Here is a 19,776-nt window from a genome sequence, read left to right as displayed (position 1 = left end):
TTAGATTTCTGCATCAATATGTATGATTCATTGATAGTTTTCTTTTCTTTTACTTCTATCATTTTTTTAGGAATTTTTAATGCTTTTTTAATTGGATACTTCTTTAATTACATTTCAAATGTAATTTCCTTACCCAGTTTCCTGTCCATAAGAGCCCTAACATGTCCCCTTCCCCTTTTTCTATAACCCATCTTACTGTCTCTTTACATTCCGTTGAACTGGGAATCAAACCTAGGGAGGATCAAGGGCCTCTTCTTTCATTGGTGCTCACGAAGGCCATCTTCCGCTTCATATGCAGTTGAAGCCATTGGTCTGTCCATGTGCAGTCTTTGAATATTGATTTAGTACCAGAAAGGTTTCATTCATTGGCATTGTCCTTGTGGGGATTAAAGCCCCATTCAGATCTTGTAATCATTTCCCAACATTTACCACAAGAAGTCCATTTTCATTCAGTTCATGGGTTTGTCACTATCATTTACCTCTGTATTTCACATATTCTAGCTGTGTCTCTCAGGAAATGTCTATATCCGGTTCCTGGCAGAATGCACTTCTTAGCTTCATCAATTTTATATCATTTTGGTGGCAGATGTATATATATACTTTTTGTGGCTCCTACAGCCAGGTGGTTAGTTGGAATGTTAACATAGAATCTGCCCAACTAGGTCAAGAATGTAGAATTCAGAAATGACAATGTCAAATAGACTCCCTCCTGTATTATGAACATATTGAATTTGAGGTTTGACTGATAACCATGCCGTTTTTCTCCCTGCCTATCCTCCGGTATCTAAGGTTTCTACTTAAGAAAGAATAATGATAAAACATCCAAAACCCTTAAGTCTGGCCATAGGGACACAGGAAGATAGGTAGTGCAGAATTGATATCAAATGGGACTATAGAACCGAATTCTGTACCCCATCTTGCCCTTTGCTTTGCTGATGCCTTGTAATTATTACATAAAAGAAGCATTTAGGAGTTTAATATTAGAAGTGAGTACACAGTATTCATACCGTTATGCTCACTCTAAAGATGGGCACACTTTGTTGTCAAAATCATTGCAGAAAATGGAATTGGAAAACAGAATTTTTGAGTACACCTTCAGGAATAATTATGAATTCCCCTGTCAAGGAATGTACAATAAGAAAGTGAAATACAATATTCATTTAATTAAAGGTCTGCACGGAAAATACTGGCCATTGTGATACATAGATAACGAAGAAAATTGAACTCTATGTCTCAGGAATGAACCTGGGAATAAAAATATTATCTAGAATTATCTCCTACACTACATGTTCCTAAATCTTCTACCCATGGCAAGCCCCTGACATACTTTCTCCATCTCAAGTAACAGCTAATAAAGCAAAGAGAAGTCTCTACCTTTAGAGAGAGGGAGTACATAAAGGTTTCCCCTGTGTCACAGGAGACATATGTGGAATGGGCACCTTTGAATCTGGTCAATGTAAGGAAAGCTTTTTAACAGGTAACATCTCAATGACATAATCATGAGGCCCTCCCTGAAACATCTATTGTAACCTGGAGAGGACTAGCTTCTTCAGTGATGTCACAAGTGTTGTTGTTACTGCAACTCCATCCAGATATCCCTTCAGTACCTCTAGTATTTACTAATTAAACTCTAATTCAGAGTATCCATTGTGGAGTGAGAAGAAAGAGGATGAAGAGACCAGAGATGGGAAGGAGGAAGCTGGTCTTCTGTCTTGGTATAAAAAAAGGAAGAAATACACGGTCCTTGGGAAAGCTCAGTGAGTCCTTGGTAGGAGTTCAGTAGGATCACTGAAGAGATAGACTTGTTCTGAGCCTTCCACATATGGGAATCAAAAGCTGTGAGCCTCTCACAAACATCTGGACTTCGCAGTTCTTATGGCTCCTGGAAGTGAGAGATTTTATATCATTCATTTCTTTATTCCAAAGTTTTTGGAAGGTCACAGATGTTTTCCTGAGAGCTCATTGCATTTATTCTTTTTGTCAATTATAAAAATGTCCTAAGTAAGAAATGAAAGACAAGTATTGTGTTGTCTGCTCAGAGTAAACTCCTCCATTCTTTGGATACCAATAGTGCAGTTTCACTCTTACACTAATATCCTGGAGAGAGAAGTGCTTCTAGTTGAAACATCATCATCTCAGACTTTCCACAATTATTTCCACTGAATAAAACTTTAGATTTCTGAGTCAATTGGTGAGATAAGCTTGCAGTTTTCTTTTATTTCTTTTCTTTCCTATTATTTCTTTCTTTTTTTAAATTTTTTAGCAAAACTCTCAAAACTCATCCTTGGTGATGATGTACATTAGACCCATCAGATGAAATGAATTGAAAAACTCTCTAGGGAATGAGAGTGGTAAGGAAATCACATTGATGTATCATAAATGCAGTGCTAAGAGCACTATTCAGACTAGTCTGTGGAGATGCTGCCTTCATCAGAGACCACAGACCTTTAGTGGAGAATGATTCAGAATTAAACTGGGAAGGGAAAATGATGGTTGATATTGTTCTAGTAGATCTCACAACATTAAATAAGTGTTTCTTCCAGATCACTGAATGATTACTGTAAAGCAAATACCGGAATGAACTTATGAGACCCACCATCAGAAATAATTTGTGAAAGAAGAAATCTGTGTCTCTCCAGGGACAAACTGTTGCTTTCAAACCAACAGTAAAGTGTCCATTCTATGAATGATACATAGATATATACATATTATAGCAGGATGGATACAGAGTTTCTTCAGGTCCATGAATGAAGTATTCAGCAATTGTCCTGGCTCAGCAATAAAGGTAATTTTTGCCAACTCTTGAGAACTGAGCTCCTTCACTAGGAGCCCCATGATTGAAGGAAAGAACAAACTTCAGACAACTTGTTTCAGATTTTTATGTAGTTCAGGTTTCCTGGTCTTGGTCCTCAGAAGGAAGGACATCTTGCTTTCCAATTCTTGTTTATCCTATAATCCTTCTCTCTGCTGCACTCATGCAAATAAATTACTGTGCATTTCTTTAATAGGATACAATGCTCTTTTAATTCGGTTGACAAGAACTATAGAATATAAGTAGGACTGTATCAAAGCAGCGTATGAATATCAGACTAAGGGTATGTGGCCATTGGAAATTTGTAACTGAACTGAAACTCTTGCTAGACTCAAACTGCAGTAAAAGGTCTTCTCTAGATACATGGTGTAGTAGTTCGTGTTCCCTAAGAGATAGTAAAGGATGAATCTCTCTGTACAGAGCTATCGAACTAGTCACAATTATCACACACTATGGACCACATACTTTAACACTGGCTGACTATTTTTAAAGTCCTAGAATCCATTATTTTATTAGTTCAAAAGGCTAGATGTCACATCTGGTCATTTGTATATGGATACATCTTCAGTATGCAGGTTCTAATGTCTGTGAGTGTTTGGTAGCATTGTTAGTGCAAAAATGAAAAAGTAAATGCTTCTTTCTTCCATGTTTTCTATAGGGATTCAACTAGAATGCATGGTTTAGAATACATTGGGTTTGCCACTCTCAAACAGACCAGTATCTTCAACTGAACATTCTATTCTGGGAAGCTGCACCCTGTCAGCATGGCTCACGTGTATGTGAACTGCAAGATCAAGTCTGAGAAAGCGGTCCTGTTCATCGATCCCACCTGCCCCTATGAAAGAAATACCCAAGACTTCCTCAATCAACTCCTTTGCAAACATGGTCTTCTGGGATTTGAAGACATTACATCTACTAACAACACCAATGCGATTCAAAATTACTTTCAACAGCTGCCTGGAGTGAGATTTGTTCCTTGGGTCTTTATATGTAGAGAAAGACTGCATAGGCAGACACAGTGATCTAATCTACCTGCAACAGAATTAAGAGATGATGATGTGGCTGAAGCAGATTGGAGCTCTGCAGTTATAAAAGGGATGTCAGTAAAAGCCCATGCTGACAGCAGACATTCAGACATCCTGAAACCATGCTGAGAGTTGATGTTTGTCACAGATGATTTCAGTATTTTCTTACGATTGGGATTTTCAACAAATTGGCTTTTATTCTATTCCTCAGTGCAAAAAATCTGTTGCTGTTGGCCTCAAACCATGGGTTAGGGAAACTTAAGAGACAACAGTGGTTTCATTATCCAGTCTTCATGTGCTGACATGTCTCTACCTCTAAGTCCATGTTTCACAATCCAGTGGATTTAAATCTCCAGGGAATCAGTTACTGTTTTTCTACCATGCTGGTCTGCTGAAGTCATTTTACAGAAGTCTACTTCCTAGTAATTATTAAAGTATTGAATATTGTGAAGTTGTTTATGATTTACACACAGGCCTTTCATGATCCAATCATGTACCATCCCACTTCTGCATTTGCAGCTCTCAGCCAGTGTTCTCAACCTATCTATCCAACGACCCACAGAAGTCCACAGTTGCATGAGGATGCTGTTTGAAAAACAGATGAATAGCTTTAGCATAGTTGTTCTTCACTGTAGCCATATTAACACATACCGCAGAGCACTGATTCATTCAGCTCTGTTTGTAGTATTTAATTGCCCATAAAGCCCCAAACAGTTGTGAGTTGATTTTGTCAGAGTACCAGCAAAGTCAAATATGAAATGCAAAATTTCAGAATTCTCCTTCCAAGGCTGTTTGTGAAAGAAGTTGTTTGCAAAACACTGTACTAATAAATTTATTCCATTCTCACTTTGATATTTTGATTTGATATCTTGAAGTGCCATTTAATTATCATTGAAGTGCAGGTTCCGTCTATTGTCTCCTGAGAAGGATTCATTCCTCAAAAGGTAGTATCTGCAGATGCCTGAAAAAATAAAGACGAGATATTGATGAAGTTCTAGGTTAAAGAAGCAACATCCCACCCCAAAGATCCATATAAGAAATACATTTTACATTGACCTTATATTATGCAGAAATTATTCACATATTCCCTCTATCTATGGGGTTTAATTAATCTCAGATGAATAGTTGACAACCAAGAGTAGCCTTTAGTATCATTTTACCCTCTTCACTAATAATTTTGAGCAAATGGAACACTAAAAGATCACAAAGAAGAAATGGTTATATCAAAAGATACATGTGGGTCAGCTTTAACTCTCATGGTCAAGGTGACTTTGGACACGGCCGTTATGGTCATGGATTGCTCTCATAAGACTCTGCAGAAATTGTTCCTACTGCCTCACTTTAAGCTCAAGGAAGTCCAAGCTCCCAGAGCTGATCAGGTTCCCTTATAATGCACTTGAAAGCCACATACGCTTAAGAACATTCGATGTGCTTTAGCTCTATTTTCAGGATTTTTAAGCCTCTACCAAATAGCAAACTGTCCTTTTTACTCCCTTCTCAACACCTCTAAATCTGCCCTATCTCAATTGCTCAGTTGTCATTAGTCATAGCGCAGCACCCCAAATATGAGCTTATCTTACTGTGTTTCTAACATCCTGCCTGCTACACCAATGGCCACTCCATACTAGATCTCACATGACTGGTAGCTCTTACTCCACCCTTAAATCCTTTCTCCACCCTTGTGTCTACTAGCCTGTTTGCAGGAATACTAGATATCCTCACAACTGGTTGGCCAAGAGCATCTTTATTGAACTATAGAGAATCAATTTGGGAACAGGACCTTCAGTGTTTGCAGGAAGATTCCCGATCTAAGAATCAAAACGTGACCAAACAAGACTCAATCCATGTCTCTGGTTTTGTGTGGGAGATAGAGGAGTTAGAATTTCAGAGTTGAAATTCAAATAATTGTAATATACATGTAGTATTAATTATGCCAGGATAAAAGGATCCAAAAAGTGGAAATGGGCAATATGAAAGGCAAGAGAAAAATCCCTAGTACAGCAAACAATGTGGACCTGTTAGAGAGACTGGGCTCTTTCCAGCCATCTGAATTTGTACTTGAAATTCTTCTGACCACTTCTTGATCTCTGCATGTAGAAAAGAACAAAAAGAAAAAGAAAACATAATAAAACAAAAAAAAAATCACCAAAATGAAACTAAAAGCAAGAGCAAAAGCGAATCAACCCCAATCCTAAAAGAAGAGGACCAAGTGAAGATTGCTTGAGGTCCTCATTTTTAACTACAACTACAAGCGACCAATAGCTTTCAATTCAAATTTTTTTTCATTATTTTATTTGAAACTTCTCTGTGGGTCAAAGAAACAAGGTTTATAAGCTGCAAAAACAGGAAACAGAAACAAACCATACTATAGAGCTCACCACTGGTATTACTATGGTGACTGTGGGCAATGCGGAGAATACTGCTGTTTGACAATGGGTCTTTTGGTTTTATATATGCTGGCAATATCTATGATTCTGAAATGAATTAGAGTCATCACCGAATCATGACTAAATCAACTGTTCCTTTTCTTTGGATAACAAGATATGGCAAACTGTTGACTGACTATCATTTGTATTTTGGACCTAGCCTCTGTGGTAAAGCTAAGGTTTTTGATGGAAAATCCTCCACCAAAACACTGTTTTGTCAATGGTGCTGCCAGCCAAAAACCATTTCCTGAGGCTAATCTGCAATCTCCAGAAGAGGAGATTTTATTTCTAATAATAATCTTCTACCAGAGAAGCTTTCTTCAAATCCCAGACATACAAGAGAGAAAAATTTAAAGCAGGTCCACTACAAGCAGCAAGAAGACAAGAATATACACTGGTTTCACAACTATGTATTACAGTATTTGGAATTTTAGCTAGAGGAATATGACAACCGAAGATGATCCAGGGAATACAAATGAAAAATTAAGAAATCAAAATGTTCTCGTTTGCAGATGTCATGACACCATTTTAAAAACTCTAAAAATGTATCAGTCTCTTAAGACTGAAAAAATACGGTCATAAAATCAGAATATCATACGAACACACAAAATTCCTTAGCCTTCCTTTATTAATTAATCAAAAATTGACATTATTATACTATCTACTTATTCTTAAAACTATAAAAGTTTGATTTATTCAAGTCTTTAAGGTCCTTCAGAACATCAGCTGGAATGTTCTTATATGTTTTCTGGATGGATCATTGTTACTTCGTATGTCTTCTCATAGTATGCTTTATATCTATGCGAATTCAGGGTATTTTGTTATATATTTTAAGAGTGTTTCAAGTGGAATACTTCCCTTGTTTCTCTCCCATGGTTTGAAATTGGAAAACAAAAACGATAACGTGTTTTGAGTTTTCACTTTGAATTGTGAATATATTTTCAGCTTTAAGAAACTTAAACTTTTAAATAACAATTGTCTCTATTCAGGATCACGTCTAGCTAATTCATAGTGGTCTTTGCATTTTTAATATTTTCATCCACAATATTTTATTTTATATATTCAGATTATTGTGAGGGGAATTTGACCCATATTTCCTCAAAGTATGGTTTGGATTGGCATAAAGGAAGGCTAAGGAATTTTGTGTGTTCGTATGATATTCTGCTTTTATGACCGTATTTTTCAGTCTTACGAGACTGATACATTTTTAGAGTTTTTAAAATGGTGTCATGACATCTGCAAATGAGAACATTTTGATTTCTTAATTTTTCATTTGTATTCCCTGGATCTTCTTCGGTTGTCATATTCCTCCAGCTAAAATTCCAAATACTGTAATACATAGTTGTGAAACGAGTGTATATTCTTGTCTTCTTGTTGCTTGTAGTGGACCTGTTTAAATTTTTCTCTCTTGTATGTCTGGGATTTGAAGAAAGCTTATCTGGTAGAAGATTATTTTTAATGTTGACTTGAATCTGTTCACAAGTATTTTATTGAGAATATGTGTGTATAGGTTTAAATTAGTGTGTAAAATACTCCCTCTTCCTCTCTTTGTGTCAGTGGTCCGTACCTCTTTCTCCGTCTCTCATTACCTTCCCTTTTGCCAGATTGTCCCCCTGTCTCACTCTCTCTCCTTATTTTCTCTATCATTGTTAGATAATACCAGATTCAAAATAGAATTTTAATGTATTAAATCCTTTTGTCTACTTTATGAAATAGTCCTAAAAACTTTAAATGCTATTTAAATGTATATTCATTTCTTTTCAACTGAATACATGTGAATCTATGATATTTGAGGTGGAAGAAATTAAATACCTGATTCTATGTAATTATTTAGTATAGAGCTGTTTTAATTATGCAAAGTGAGCTGATTTAATATTGCTATACCCAATACATCTAGTATATACTCTCACTTCCAACCCCGACCAGCAGGAAAGGAGCAACACCACACGTTCTTCTCAAAGCAGTTTATTCAGGAACCCTTTTGTCTGCAAGCAGGAACAATGCCTCCATCCAGCCCCCGAGGCCACTCCCTTATATCCTCCCTCAACCACCTCACCAGTCTGTGTAACCTCTGTTCATAGGTCCACGTCATATAATGTTATGGTGCGCCTGCGCAGTTCTCACAATGGGGCATGGGCTTAATTTCAGGTGCTATTCGTGAGACGTGGCAGCAGTCCCGGACTCCATCTTGGGATTGCCACTACGCCAGCTCCCCACAGTAAATCACGAATGCTTTAAAAAATATTCTAGATTTGGGACTGTAAATCTAAATAATCTGTGTTTTCTCCATGTTTCATATATTCTCTATCATTTTATTAATTCAACCCTTTCATTACCTAACATGGCCAGAGGTTATGACGATCTTGTTAATACTTTCCAAGAGTGACCCCTTCCTTTCATTCATTATATAGTTGTCTACATTTTACTGATTTCAGCCATGATGAGTTGGATATACATGTTATACACCTTCCACAAGGCCAAAAAGCCATTCTGAAACAAGGTGAAAAGAGACTTTAGGTGTAGAAAATTGTGGGAGGGATCAGACATAAAGTGTGTCTTCTGGATACAAGAAGTATTGCCCTCATGTCACATAGCAGCTGTTGTTTCCTGCACAGCTTCAAACCAGTCAACAGGGAAGAATGCAGGGAAAAGGCCTGAAAACTGCTATACCTATCTGACATACTATGGACAGTTAGTATCTTCAGTTGGAGGATTGAAAATTATTTGTAAGGGTTTATCATAGAGTTATTAAACAGTACTTTAATGTAGAAGATATACACAGGAAGGATTCAAAGAAATAGAGTGATGTGGAAAAAATAAATGGAAAATTATCATCAACATTCATTGGTGGAAATTCTCAAAGAGTAAAATATATAAACTATATTCCTCAGTATAATGTATGTAGAAAATGTTTTATTATATAGGGATATTTCATGAAGCGACCATATGATTTCAGTTGGTTAAAACAGATCTGCCAATTCTGTGAGTTTAATGAGTGCATTATGTAATTTGATCTTAATGATTTTAAAGTGGCTATTTTCAAAAATAGTAAGCATTATTTCCATGTACATGTTCAAAAACGTGCTTCTATAAATAATATTAGAAAAACTAAAACACTATATATCAAGAAACTAAATTAAATTAGGCTACATATCTAAACAAAATATTCAAAAGTGAAGAAACTCAAGTGACTAAGAATCGAAAGTGAAATATTTATCATACTTATACAATACAGAAATGCAAAACAAAATTATTCTGAGAATTTTTTCCTCCCTTTCAGAAATTTTAGTTTTATAACACATGAGTCAACTTATGTTTGCTGTGTTATGGAGAGAGGGGAACATTACTATTCTCCTGGTTGGAATGCAAACTTCTACAGCACCTTTGGAAATCAGTATGATGTTTCTTCAGGAATCCGGAAATGGATGCGCCTAAAGATATAACTCGAGGAAAATATATCCAAATTTTGATTCATCCTAGTATAGAGACCCTTGAATAATTAGAAATATTCAAGTTGTTCCTTTACAAATGAATGCATAAAGAAAATGTGGTTCTTTTACAGATTGAAAAAGGAAAGCATGTAATTTTCAGGACAATGAATGGATCTTGTGAAAGTCATCATAGATGAGATAATCCAGATCAAAAAAGAAAAATGGGAGACATTTTCACTTTAATCTGAATGTTAATTCTCCACACTATTTCGGTTTGATTAGTTTAGTGTAAATTCAAGGGATGCGGTCCAGACTGTCCTCACTTTGGGACGTACAAATGAACTTATGGATTGCAGAGGAACACTGTCAAGAACAGGAATGTCAAACGTGAAGAAAGAGGGAAGAGGATGACAATGGAGGGAATATAGAGATGTACAGTTAAGTTGGGAAACATTTGAGGCATAGAAAGAAATCCCAATGCAACAGAAATAAAAAATATTTTTTTTGTAGTGGTAACTAAAGATTTATAGCTATAAGGACAGGAGATAAAACATTGATTGGGTGTATCTATGTGATATTCAATAGTAAGAAACTCACGAAAATTATGGATTTCAACTCTCAACAAACCTATAGTACAGAAAATGAAATATATAGTCCTTAAGGAGACAGATGTGAATATCACTGTTGTAAACATAAATGTGTTATATTGTACACATTATATGTATAAAATAATATATTTATTTGTTTACATTTCAAATGTCATTTCCCAAACTGGTTTTTCTTTCTTAAATTCCCTAAGCTATTCCGATCCTCCTTTTTCTAATATGGTGCTCCCCACTTCGACTTTTGCCCTCTAACATCCCCCTTCTCTTTGATATGACATCTCCACAGGACCAATTGCTTCCCTTCCCAGATATCGCAGTTGAGGCAGTTGTCTTCCCCATATGCTCTGGTATCTATGTAGCAGAAGTCTTGGACTGGCCAAAGCATATACTAGAAGGTGGAAAATTTCCTGAACCTCTGAAGGGTAAGCTTAATTGATACTGTTGTTCTTCATATTGGGTTCCAAATCCCTCCAGATCCTTAAGTCATTCCCCTATCTCTTCCTTTGTGGCTGTCAGGTGCTGTCAAATGCTTAGGTGTTTCTGCATCTGTCACGGTCAGGTGATGGCAGAGCCCCACGGAGGACAGACGTATTAGGCTCTTATCTGCGAGCACATCTTGACCTCAGGAATAGTCTGAGGATTTGGAGTCTCTGGATGAAATTGTTCTTCTGGTCGGGTGGTCTCTGGATTGCCTTTCCTTCAGTCTCTGCTCCATTTTTGTATTTACATTTTTTAGATTGGAGATTTATAGGTAAAACAAATGTGAGCTGTGTGGGCAGCACCACCCCTTCACTGGGGGGCATGTCTAGCTACAGGAGGAAGTCTCTAGTTGTTCTATCTATTTTCCTGCTCGGTATTTAAACTACCACCATCACAGTAAGTTTCTGGGATACACTTGCATCTCTGGCATCTGGGATTTTCCTGGGGATACCCAAGTTCACCACCCACCACTGACGCTTATTGTTATTTACTCCACGTTTCCTCTGAATTTCTCTCCTGTCTCTTTTAATTGGTGCAACTCCCACCACTTTATCCATCATTTTCCACATCTAGCTAGATTCTTCCACTCCACTGCATTCCATGACTATTTTGTTCTCCCTTCTAAGTGGGTTCCAAGTATCCGCCATTTGGCCTTCTCACATGTTACCCTTCATGTTATAAAAGATTTGTGTAGTGGGTGTTCTGTTAGCAGGGCTAACATCTACTAGTCACTAAGTCCATCCCATGTTATGTCCTTTTCGATTTCTGTTACTTCACTATTTTCATGTTCCATCATTTGTCTACAGAGTTCTTGGTGTCCTCATATTTAATACCTAAGTAATGTTCCATTGTTTACATATAGCACACTTTCTGTATTTATTCCTGAGTGGAGATGAGGTATATCATGGTTCTTTCCAGCATTCGACTGTTATAAGTAAGACTGCTGTGAATATCTTCAACCACATGTCCACGTTATGTATGGATCAAGTTTGAGTATATGTGTTGAAGTGAGTGGTAAAGCTGGTTTTCAAGTAAAGCTGTTTGCAATTTTCTCTGGACCTCCACACTGATGATATCCAAAGTGGCTATCAGCTACTAATCCCGCAAGCAGTGGAGGAGTATTCCACTTTCCCTACATCCTAGCCCACTCTGCTACTGCATTAGTTTTTTTGTCTTAGCCAATCTGATTGTTTTAAGGAAGACTCTTATGTTCATTTTGATTTGCCTTTATGTGAACTAAGGATGTTAAACATTTCTCGATATGTTTTTCACCTATTGAGATACCTCAGTTGAGAATTCTTGGTTAGCTCTCTAATCCAGTTTAAAAGTTGGGTTCTTTGTTGTGTGGGAGTTTACCTTTCTGAGTTCTTATATTTTTAATTTTGGCACTCTCTCAAATGTAGGGTTCGTAAAACTCTTTTCCAAATGTGTAGGTTGTTGTTTTCCTATTGGTAGTGTACTTGGCTTTAAAGAAAGTTTTCAGAATGATGGGATTTTGTAAATTGACTGGTGATCTTAGAGCCTTTGGTGTACTGTTCTGAAAATTTTCTCCTGTGCAAATGTGTTCTAGGCACTTTCTGACACTGCCCCTTCTATTGGCTTCTGCATATGTGATTGTGTGTGGATTTCCTTGATGTGATTTGACTTGAACTTTGAAGAAGGAGATAGAAATTGTTCAATGGGCACACAGCTATATACAGAACAACAGTTAGGGTAACATCATATCTTAGAACGATTTGGTTTATGTATAACCTACTTAGTCATAAAGGAAATGCAAATCAAAACAACCCTGTGATTCTATCTCACATCAGTCAGAATGGCTAAGATCAAAGACTCAGGTGACAGCAGATGCTGGAAAGGATGTGGAGAAAGAGGAACACTCCTCCATTGTTGTTGCGATTGCAAACTGGTACAACCTCCCTGAAAATCAGACCTGAGTTTCCTCAAAAATTGGTCATTGCACTTGCTGAAGACCCAACTATACCTCCCCTGGACATATACCCAAAAGATGCTCCAACATACAACAAAGACAAATGTTAAACTATGTTCATAGCAGCCTTATTCATAATATCCAGAAGCTGGAATTAACCCAGATGTGCTACACGAGAAGAATGGATACAGAAAATGGCCTATATTTACACAATGGACTAGTACTCATTTATCAAAAATAATGAGTTCATGAAATTCATAGGCAAATGGATGCACCTAGAAAATATCATCCAGAGGGTGGTTACTCAATTACAGAAAAACAAAGTATGCACTCATTTTTAATTGGATATCAGTGCAAATGCTCAAGTTAACTATGATACAAGGCACAGACCACATGAAACTCAAGAAGGAGGACCAAAATGCAGATGATTTACTCCTTCCTTGAAAGAGTAAATAAAATATCCATAAGAGGGGTAGGGAGATATTGTTCTTTGGAGACTGAAGGAATGACCATTCAGAGTCTGCTGGACATGTGACACACACACACACACACACACACACACACACACACACACACACACACACATGCACCAAAACTATTTTGGATAAAATAAGGCTTTCAGAGTTTATCATTTGAAGGAGGTACACAATATTTACACAGGGAACTAGGAGAATTCAGCTGAAGGACTTTTTTGTTTTCTGGCTGTACTGAGAGCTGAAAACCAGTTGGTAAGAGTGCCTACACACTTGAAGGCAGAGATAAGACCATCTTTTCTGCTCCAAGTTACCTGTTGTTTGGACTCAAGGACACAATGAGAAGATCGAGTGTTAGAATAAGAAGTATAAAAGAGAGTGAAGAATCCCAACTTATAGGGCCAGTAAATATCTTCAAAAAATTTGAAGAAATCTTCCCCAACCTAAAGACAGAGATGCCGAAAAACATGCCAGAAGCCAAAAGAGCTCTAAGTAGATCTTACCAGAAAAGAAATTCCTCACATCGCATGATAGTCAAAACACTAAATGCACAAAATAAAGAAAGAAGTTTAAAGGCAATAAGGGAAAAAGGTCAAGTAACATATAAAGTCAGACCTATGAGAATTACACAATGTTTCTCACCAGATACTATGAAAGTCAGAAGATCCTGCAATGATATACTCTAGACCATAAAAGAACACAAAAGCCATTCCAGTCTACTATTGCCAGGAAAATTCTCAATTAACACATATGGAATAACGAAGATATTCCATGACAGAACGAAATTTATACAGTATCTTTCTACAAATCCAGCCCTACGAAAGATAATAGGTAGAAAACTCTAACACAAGGAGGGAGACTACACACTATAAAAAGCAACAAACTAATCTTGCTATGAAACCAAAAGAAAAGAGACACACAAACATGATTCTACCTCTAACAACAAAAATGACAGAAGCAACAATCACTATTCCTTAATATATTTTAACAACAATGGAGTGAATTCCCCAATAGAAAGACGTAGACTAAATGAATGGATACATAAAGAGTACCCAGCATTTTGTTGCATGTAAAAAGCACAACTTAGAGACAAAGACAGACACTACCTGAGAGTATTAGGCTAGAAAACAAATTTTGAAGCAAATGGTCTGATAGACGGAAGCTGGATTTGCCATTCTACTATGGAATATAATCGATTATCAATCAAAAGTTTTCCAAACAGGTGAGGAAGGAAATTTCATATTTATCAAAAGATTATCACAGCAATAGGAACTCTCACTCCTAAATATTTGTGCTCCAAATACATGGGCAACTGCATTCCTAAAGGATACCTTACTAAAGCTCAAAGCACCCAATGTTCCTCACATAATAAGAGTGGGAGATTTCAACACCACGTTCTCTTCAATGGACAGATCATGGAAATAGAAATTAAACAAAGATCTAGACAAACTAACAGAAGTTGTGAACAAAATGGACATTACAGATATTTATAGAATATTTCATCCTAAAACAAAATAATATGCCTTCTTCCCAGCATCTCATAGTATTTTTTCCAAAACTAATCATATAACAAGTCACAAAACAGGCCTCAACAGATCTAAGAAAACTGAAATATGTCCATTTATCCAATCAAACCGTGACAAACAAAGGCTGATCTTCAATATCCACAAAACATCAGCGAGCCCACACATACCTGTAAGTTGAACAGTGCTCCACTCAAAGATAACTTGTCAAGCAAGAAATAAAGAAAGATTAAAGACTTTTTAGAATTTAATAAAAGTGATGGCACAACATACATATGCTGTACTCAACAATAAAAGAACCTCTGGGAGAATCAACATTCCTTACCTCAAGCAGTATTACAGGTCAATAGTGATTAAAAAAAATCAATGACAAAAAAAAGTTGTATTTTTACAGATCTAGGAATGTTGATAAGTGGAATAGAATTGAAGACCCCAAGACAAACACACACATCAATGGTCACTTGATATTTGACAAAGAGGCCAAAACCATCCAATGAAAAAAAAAATTAGGATTTTCAACAAGTGGAGGGCAGCAAGTAGAAGTATGCAAATCGATTCATTTTTATTGGTCTAATCAAACCTTAAGTCTGAGTGGATCAAAAACCTCTACATCAAACCCAATAAACTGAAACTATAAGTAGAGAAGAATCTTGATCACATGGGCACTGGGAAAAATTTCCTGAACTAAACACCACTGGTTTGTACTGTAAGATCAAGAATCAGAAATGAGACTTCATAAAACTGCAAAGATTCTGTAAGTCAAAGGACACTGTTATTAGGAGAAAACAGCAAACAAATGATTGGGAAAAGATCTTTATCAATCTTACACCTGATACAGATCTAATATCCAAAATATACAAATAACTCAAGAAGTTAGACACCAGAGAGCCAAATAATCCTATGAAAAATGGGGTGCAGAGCTAAACAGAGAATTCTCAACTAAGGAATAACAAATAGCTGAGAAGTGTGTCAAGAAATGTTCAACATCCTTAGTCATCAAGGAAATAAAAATAAAAATAGTCCCGAGGTTCCACCTCACGGCAGTCAGAATGGCTAAGATAAAAAACTCAGGTGAAAACAGATGTTGGTGAGGTTATGGAGAAAGAGGAACACTGCTCCATTATTGGAGGGATTGCAAACCTGTATGATAACTCTGGAAATCATTCTGAAGTTTCCTGAGAAAATTGGATAATGCCCTAACTGAGGACCCAGCTCTACCTGTACTCTGCATAGACCCAAAAGATGGTGCAACATTCAACAAAGACTCATGCTCCACTATGCTCATAGCAGTATTATTTATAGTAGCCAGGAACTGGAAAGAATCAAGATGCTCTTCAACTGATGAATGGATACATAAAATGTGATACATCTGTACAATGTTCTACTACTCCACATTAAAATCAATGAATTCATGAAACTCATAAGAAAATGGATTGACCTAGAAAGCGTCACCCTTAGTGAGGTAACCCAATCACAGAAAAGGACACATAGTATGCACTCTCTGATAAGTGCATTTTAGCCCAAAAGTTCGAATTCGGCAAGATATAATCCACAGACCACATGATGTTCAAGAAGAATGATCAAATTATGCAAGCTTCACTCCTTCTTAAACGGCGGAACAAAAAACATTCACGGGAGTTTATGTGGAGGCAAAGGTAGAAGTAGAGACTGAAGGAATTCATGCCCCACCTGTGGGTCATATACATATATACAGTCACCAAAAGTATATAAGATTATTGACGCTAAGAAGTGCATGCTGACTGGAACTGGATATAGATGTCCCTGAGAGACACAGTGAGAGCAGGTCAAATTCATAGTTGAATGCTAGCAGCAAAACATTAATCTGAAAATGGAACACCAGTTGCAGGAATTAGAGAAGCGGTTGAAAGACCTGAAGGGGCTTGCAACCTCATAGGACAACAATGCCCAACAACGAAAGGCCCCAGGGAGTAAAGCATCACCCAAAGTATATACATGGATTGACTCATGGCTGTAGATGTATATGTAGCACAAGATGGCCTTTTTGGGCAACAAGGGGAGGAAAAGCTCTTAATCCTTCCAAATGTGGACTCTTAATATAAGGAAGGTGAGAAAGATTAGACGGGTGGATGATGTGGATGGGAACACCATTATCGAAGAAGGAGTGAGAGCAGATAGATGACGTATGAACAGGAAACCAGGAAATGGTATATTTGAAACTTAAATTAAAAAATCATATAAATGAAAAGAGGATCCTCAGACTCCTTTGAATAGGTGGAGGAATATCTAATTTCCCTGTGTGCAGAAGAGGAATTTTTGCTGTCCCTCCAGGAAAAGGTGATAGATTTTTGATGTTTTAAAGTATAAGGGTGAAATAGGATCTCCCCTGGACTGTATGGAATGTGCATAGCTTCTCTTCCTCTTATGTCTGGAGTACTATTGAGCAGAAGTTGAAGGTTGATTGATACCTTGGAAATTATAGAACATTCCAGCCACACACTACTTCAGCAACTCCAAACTGAAAATCACAGTAAAGAATACACACCTGAATATCCATGGTAGGCAGTCAACAGTCTTAGAAGTCTTGTACGAGGCTCTAATGCAGTAGTCTTAGGTTCAGTATCTTATTCAAATATATGTCCATCTACACATTCCTCTGCATGTGAAAGGACACCTCTGTGTAAGGGAACACAATGAAGATAGTAGTCTGATTTGTGCTGGCTTTTAGACTCTTGTTTGAGAACTCAGTCCAGATTTCTCTGAGATCTCTTCGTCAGAACAGTGTTTCTCAGGACAATAAACTTAGAAATTTTAGAGAGGAAATGGATTTGGCATATGGGGAATGTGTCGTAATTCCTTGGCCTTCTGGAGTCCTCTTAATTGTATAAGTCTAAATCTTACTCAGTAAGATGGTGGAGGTAGGGAACTTGCACAGAAGTAGGACTGTTGTGTCAGTCATCAAAAAGGTAATATACCAGACTTCATGGGAAAAAGTTGTTATTGCACCGTGGACATCACCGGGATTTCTGAGAAAATGTGCAATGGAGATATTGTATACCGGTTTGTTAGAAGTTTAAAATCTCTGGCTACTTCTAAAATTATAAGAAAAAACATTTTATTCTGGAGAAAATGTTAGTACCTCGTGGAGCAGAGGAAGATCCAGTATTGCTTGATTAGCTTCCTATTCTTTATTAGTATTTAGAATGTCCATATATTTTCATGGCATTTGAAAGTCCAGGTAGCAATTCTTCCATCAGTCCTATAGGTTGCATTTCATTCCAGCAGTTGTCTTTGGGCTTTGAAGACTTTTGTCAGACAAGAAAAGATCAACACCCCTTCCTTCCATGGAGGAATGTCTCAGAATACATGTAGCAGAAATAAGTTTGTATGTAATCCTAAACAGTTGGGATATAGCAGGCTCACAAAATCAAGAGAAGAAGTGCTAATGATGGCCACAAGAGAGTGCAGGCATGAGTACGCCTTGGGCAAAAGAAGATATTTCAGGCCAATGTGGGCCTTTGGTGAAAGTGCTCTTGTCCACTATACAGAGAAAAAAGGTGAAATACTTGTGAGTAGATGTGGAGTGTTGATGCTCCCATAGGGAAAGGAGAGACACTGAAGTTCTTCTATGAAACGGTGACATTACAGACCCCATGGACAGAAGATGTGAATTTGAGAACAACTGGAGCAAAAGGTATCATTCTGATGTCCCTCCTAGAGGAAGTTTTGAATGTGAGACACAGTTAAGTGTTAATTTTGTGACATCTTTCATCAAAAGTAGCATGGTTCAGAATCATTCTTTGTCAAATAGGTTAGCTGCTGAGGACCTTTTTGAGTGGAAGTGGAGTTTGAGACCTGGGTGCCAGAGATGACTTCAGGAATTGTAAGTCTTATAAGACAGATATCGGACACTCTTATATACAGAATGTACATTTGATATATACTGGACATAAATCGATGATCTAAAGTAATGACGTTTAAGAGTAGAATATTAAAGAAACGTAGAATCTGCTTAAAGTGACAAAACTATTTAAGGATAATGGAGTGTTCAAGCCTACCTTGAGCAGGCAAGCTAGGGCTACTTCACATATCGTATCTTCAGTTACACCATGGGAGGCCTGTCAGGGATCCAAGCATTAGTATTATTCAGCAGTCATGATTTTCAGTCTCTAAATCCTCTTGAAGCTAATCATCGACGACGGTTATAAGCATGAAGGATGGTATATAGGACAAATAATGAAAGTTTCACGATTTACTAACATAGATCATAATTAAGTGAAGTGCCTTTGGTCACATCTGTATTTTCTTAGTGGCCATAATTAGATGGACATGATCTAAAACTCCCTATTAGAGGGTTACATTTGATCTAAACATCCGTATTAGAAGGTTGAGTATGCTCTAAGGACTCTTTAATCTTGGTCCTCTTGGGCAAAAAAAAAAAAAAATTCTGAGATCTCAATAGTAAACTATAGTCATTCTTATAACTGACCTTGGACAGAAGGGGATGGTGTAAGGTATTATTTGTCAAAGAATAAAAAGCTGAAGGCTACCAATCAAAGTGAAGTGCTGATTTCCCTTCATCTAAAGTGGATGGTGTTGAGATGGCTTGGAAATAGGTGCAGTTTGAGTAACCTGTGTTCATAACTGCAACTTATGGGGTCATACTGAACTGTTTTGCTAAACAAGAAAGTGCCTGGCCATTTTTAACCAATTACCAAGATCCAGTCACCTAACTGTGAAGAATGAAAAATTCTAGCTCACCTTTGGTGGTGGGAAAACATATGGTATTGCATAATTCTTCCAATTATTCTTTCCAGCTTCCATTAGTCAGCATGCTCTTCTATCAGGGTGATTGTCTGAACTGTGATGCTCCATTGATACACACACACACACACACACACACACACACACACACACATACACACACACACACACACATGTGTGTGTGTGTATGTGTATCTGTACGTGTACGTATATGCATATGTATATGTATATGTATATATAAGATGTATACATGTATATATATATCATATATGTATGTATATGTGATGTATATATGTATACCTATGATGTATATATATATATAATGTAT

General features: G+C 37.0%; 1 long non-coding RNA gene across 7 annotated transcripts in view; it reads right to left on the bottom strand.

Annotated features, from left to right (window-relative positions):
* Positions 1–4,656: 4,656 nt before the first annotated feature.
* LOC134484700 (uncharacterized) overlaps positions 4,657–19,776 on the bottom strand; it is a 40,510-nt gene continuing 25,390 nt past the window's right edge. For 2 of the 7 annotated variants that reach the window (XR_010062375.1, XR_010062376.1), the window contains exons 3-5: positions 18,743–18,802; positions 5,853–5,924; positions 4,657–4,798 (exon numbers count right to left, since the gene is read on the bottom strand). This is a non-coding gene — a long non-coding RNA (uncharacterized LOC134484700). Of the gene's footprint in view, positions 4,799–5,852; positions 5,925–8,599; positions 8,754–17,229; positions 17,361–18,742; positions 18,803–19,776 lie in introns of all 7 variants that reach the window. The other 5 variants (XR_010062371.1, XR_010062373.1, XR_010062370.1 and 2 more) reach the window with 3 other exon arrangements.

This window comes from Rattus norvegicus (genome assembly GCF_036323735.1).
Source record: "Rattus norvegicus strain BN/NHsdMcwi chromosome Y unlocalized genomic scaffold, GRCr8 chrY_unlocalized_30, whole genome shotgun sequence".
NCBI classification, from domain to species: Eukaryota; Metazoa; Chordata; class Mammalia; order Rodentia; family Muridae; genus Rattus; species Rattus norvegicus.
This window is presented reverse-complemented; position numbering and strand designations above follow the sequence as displayed.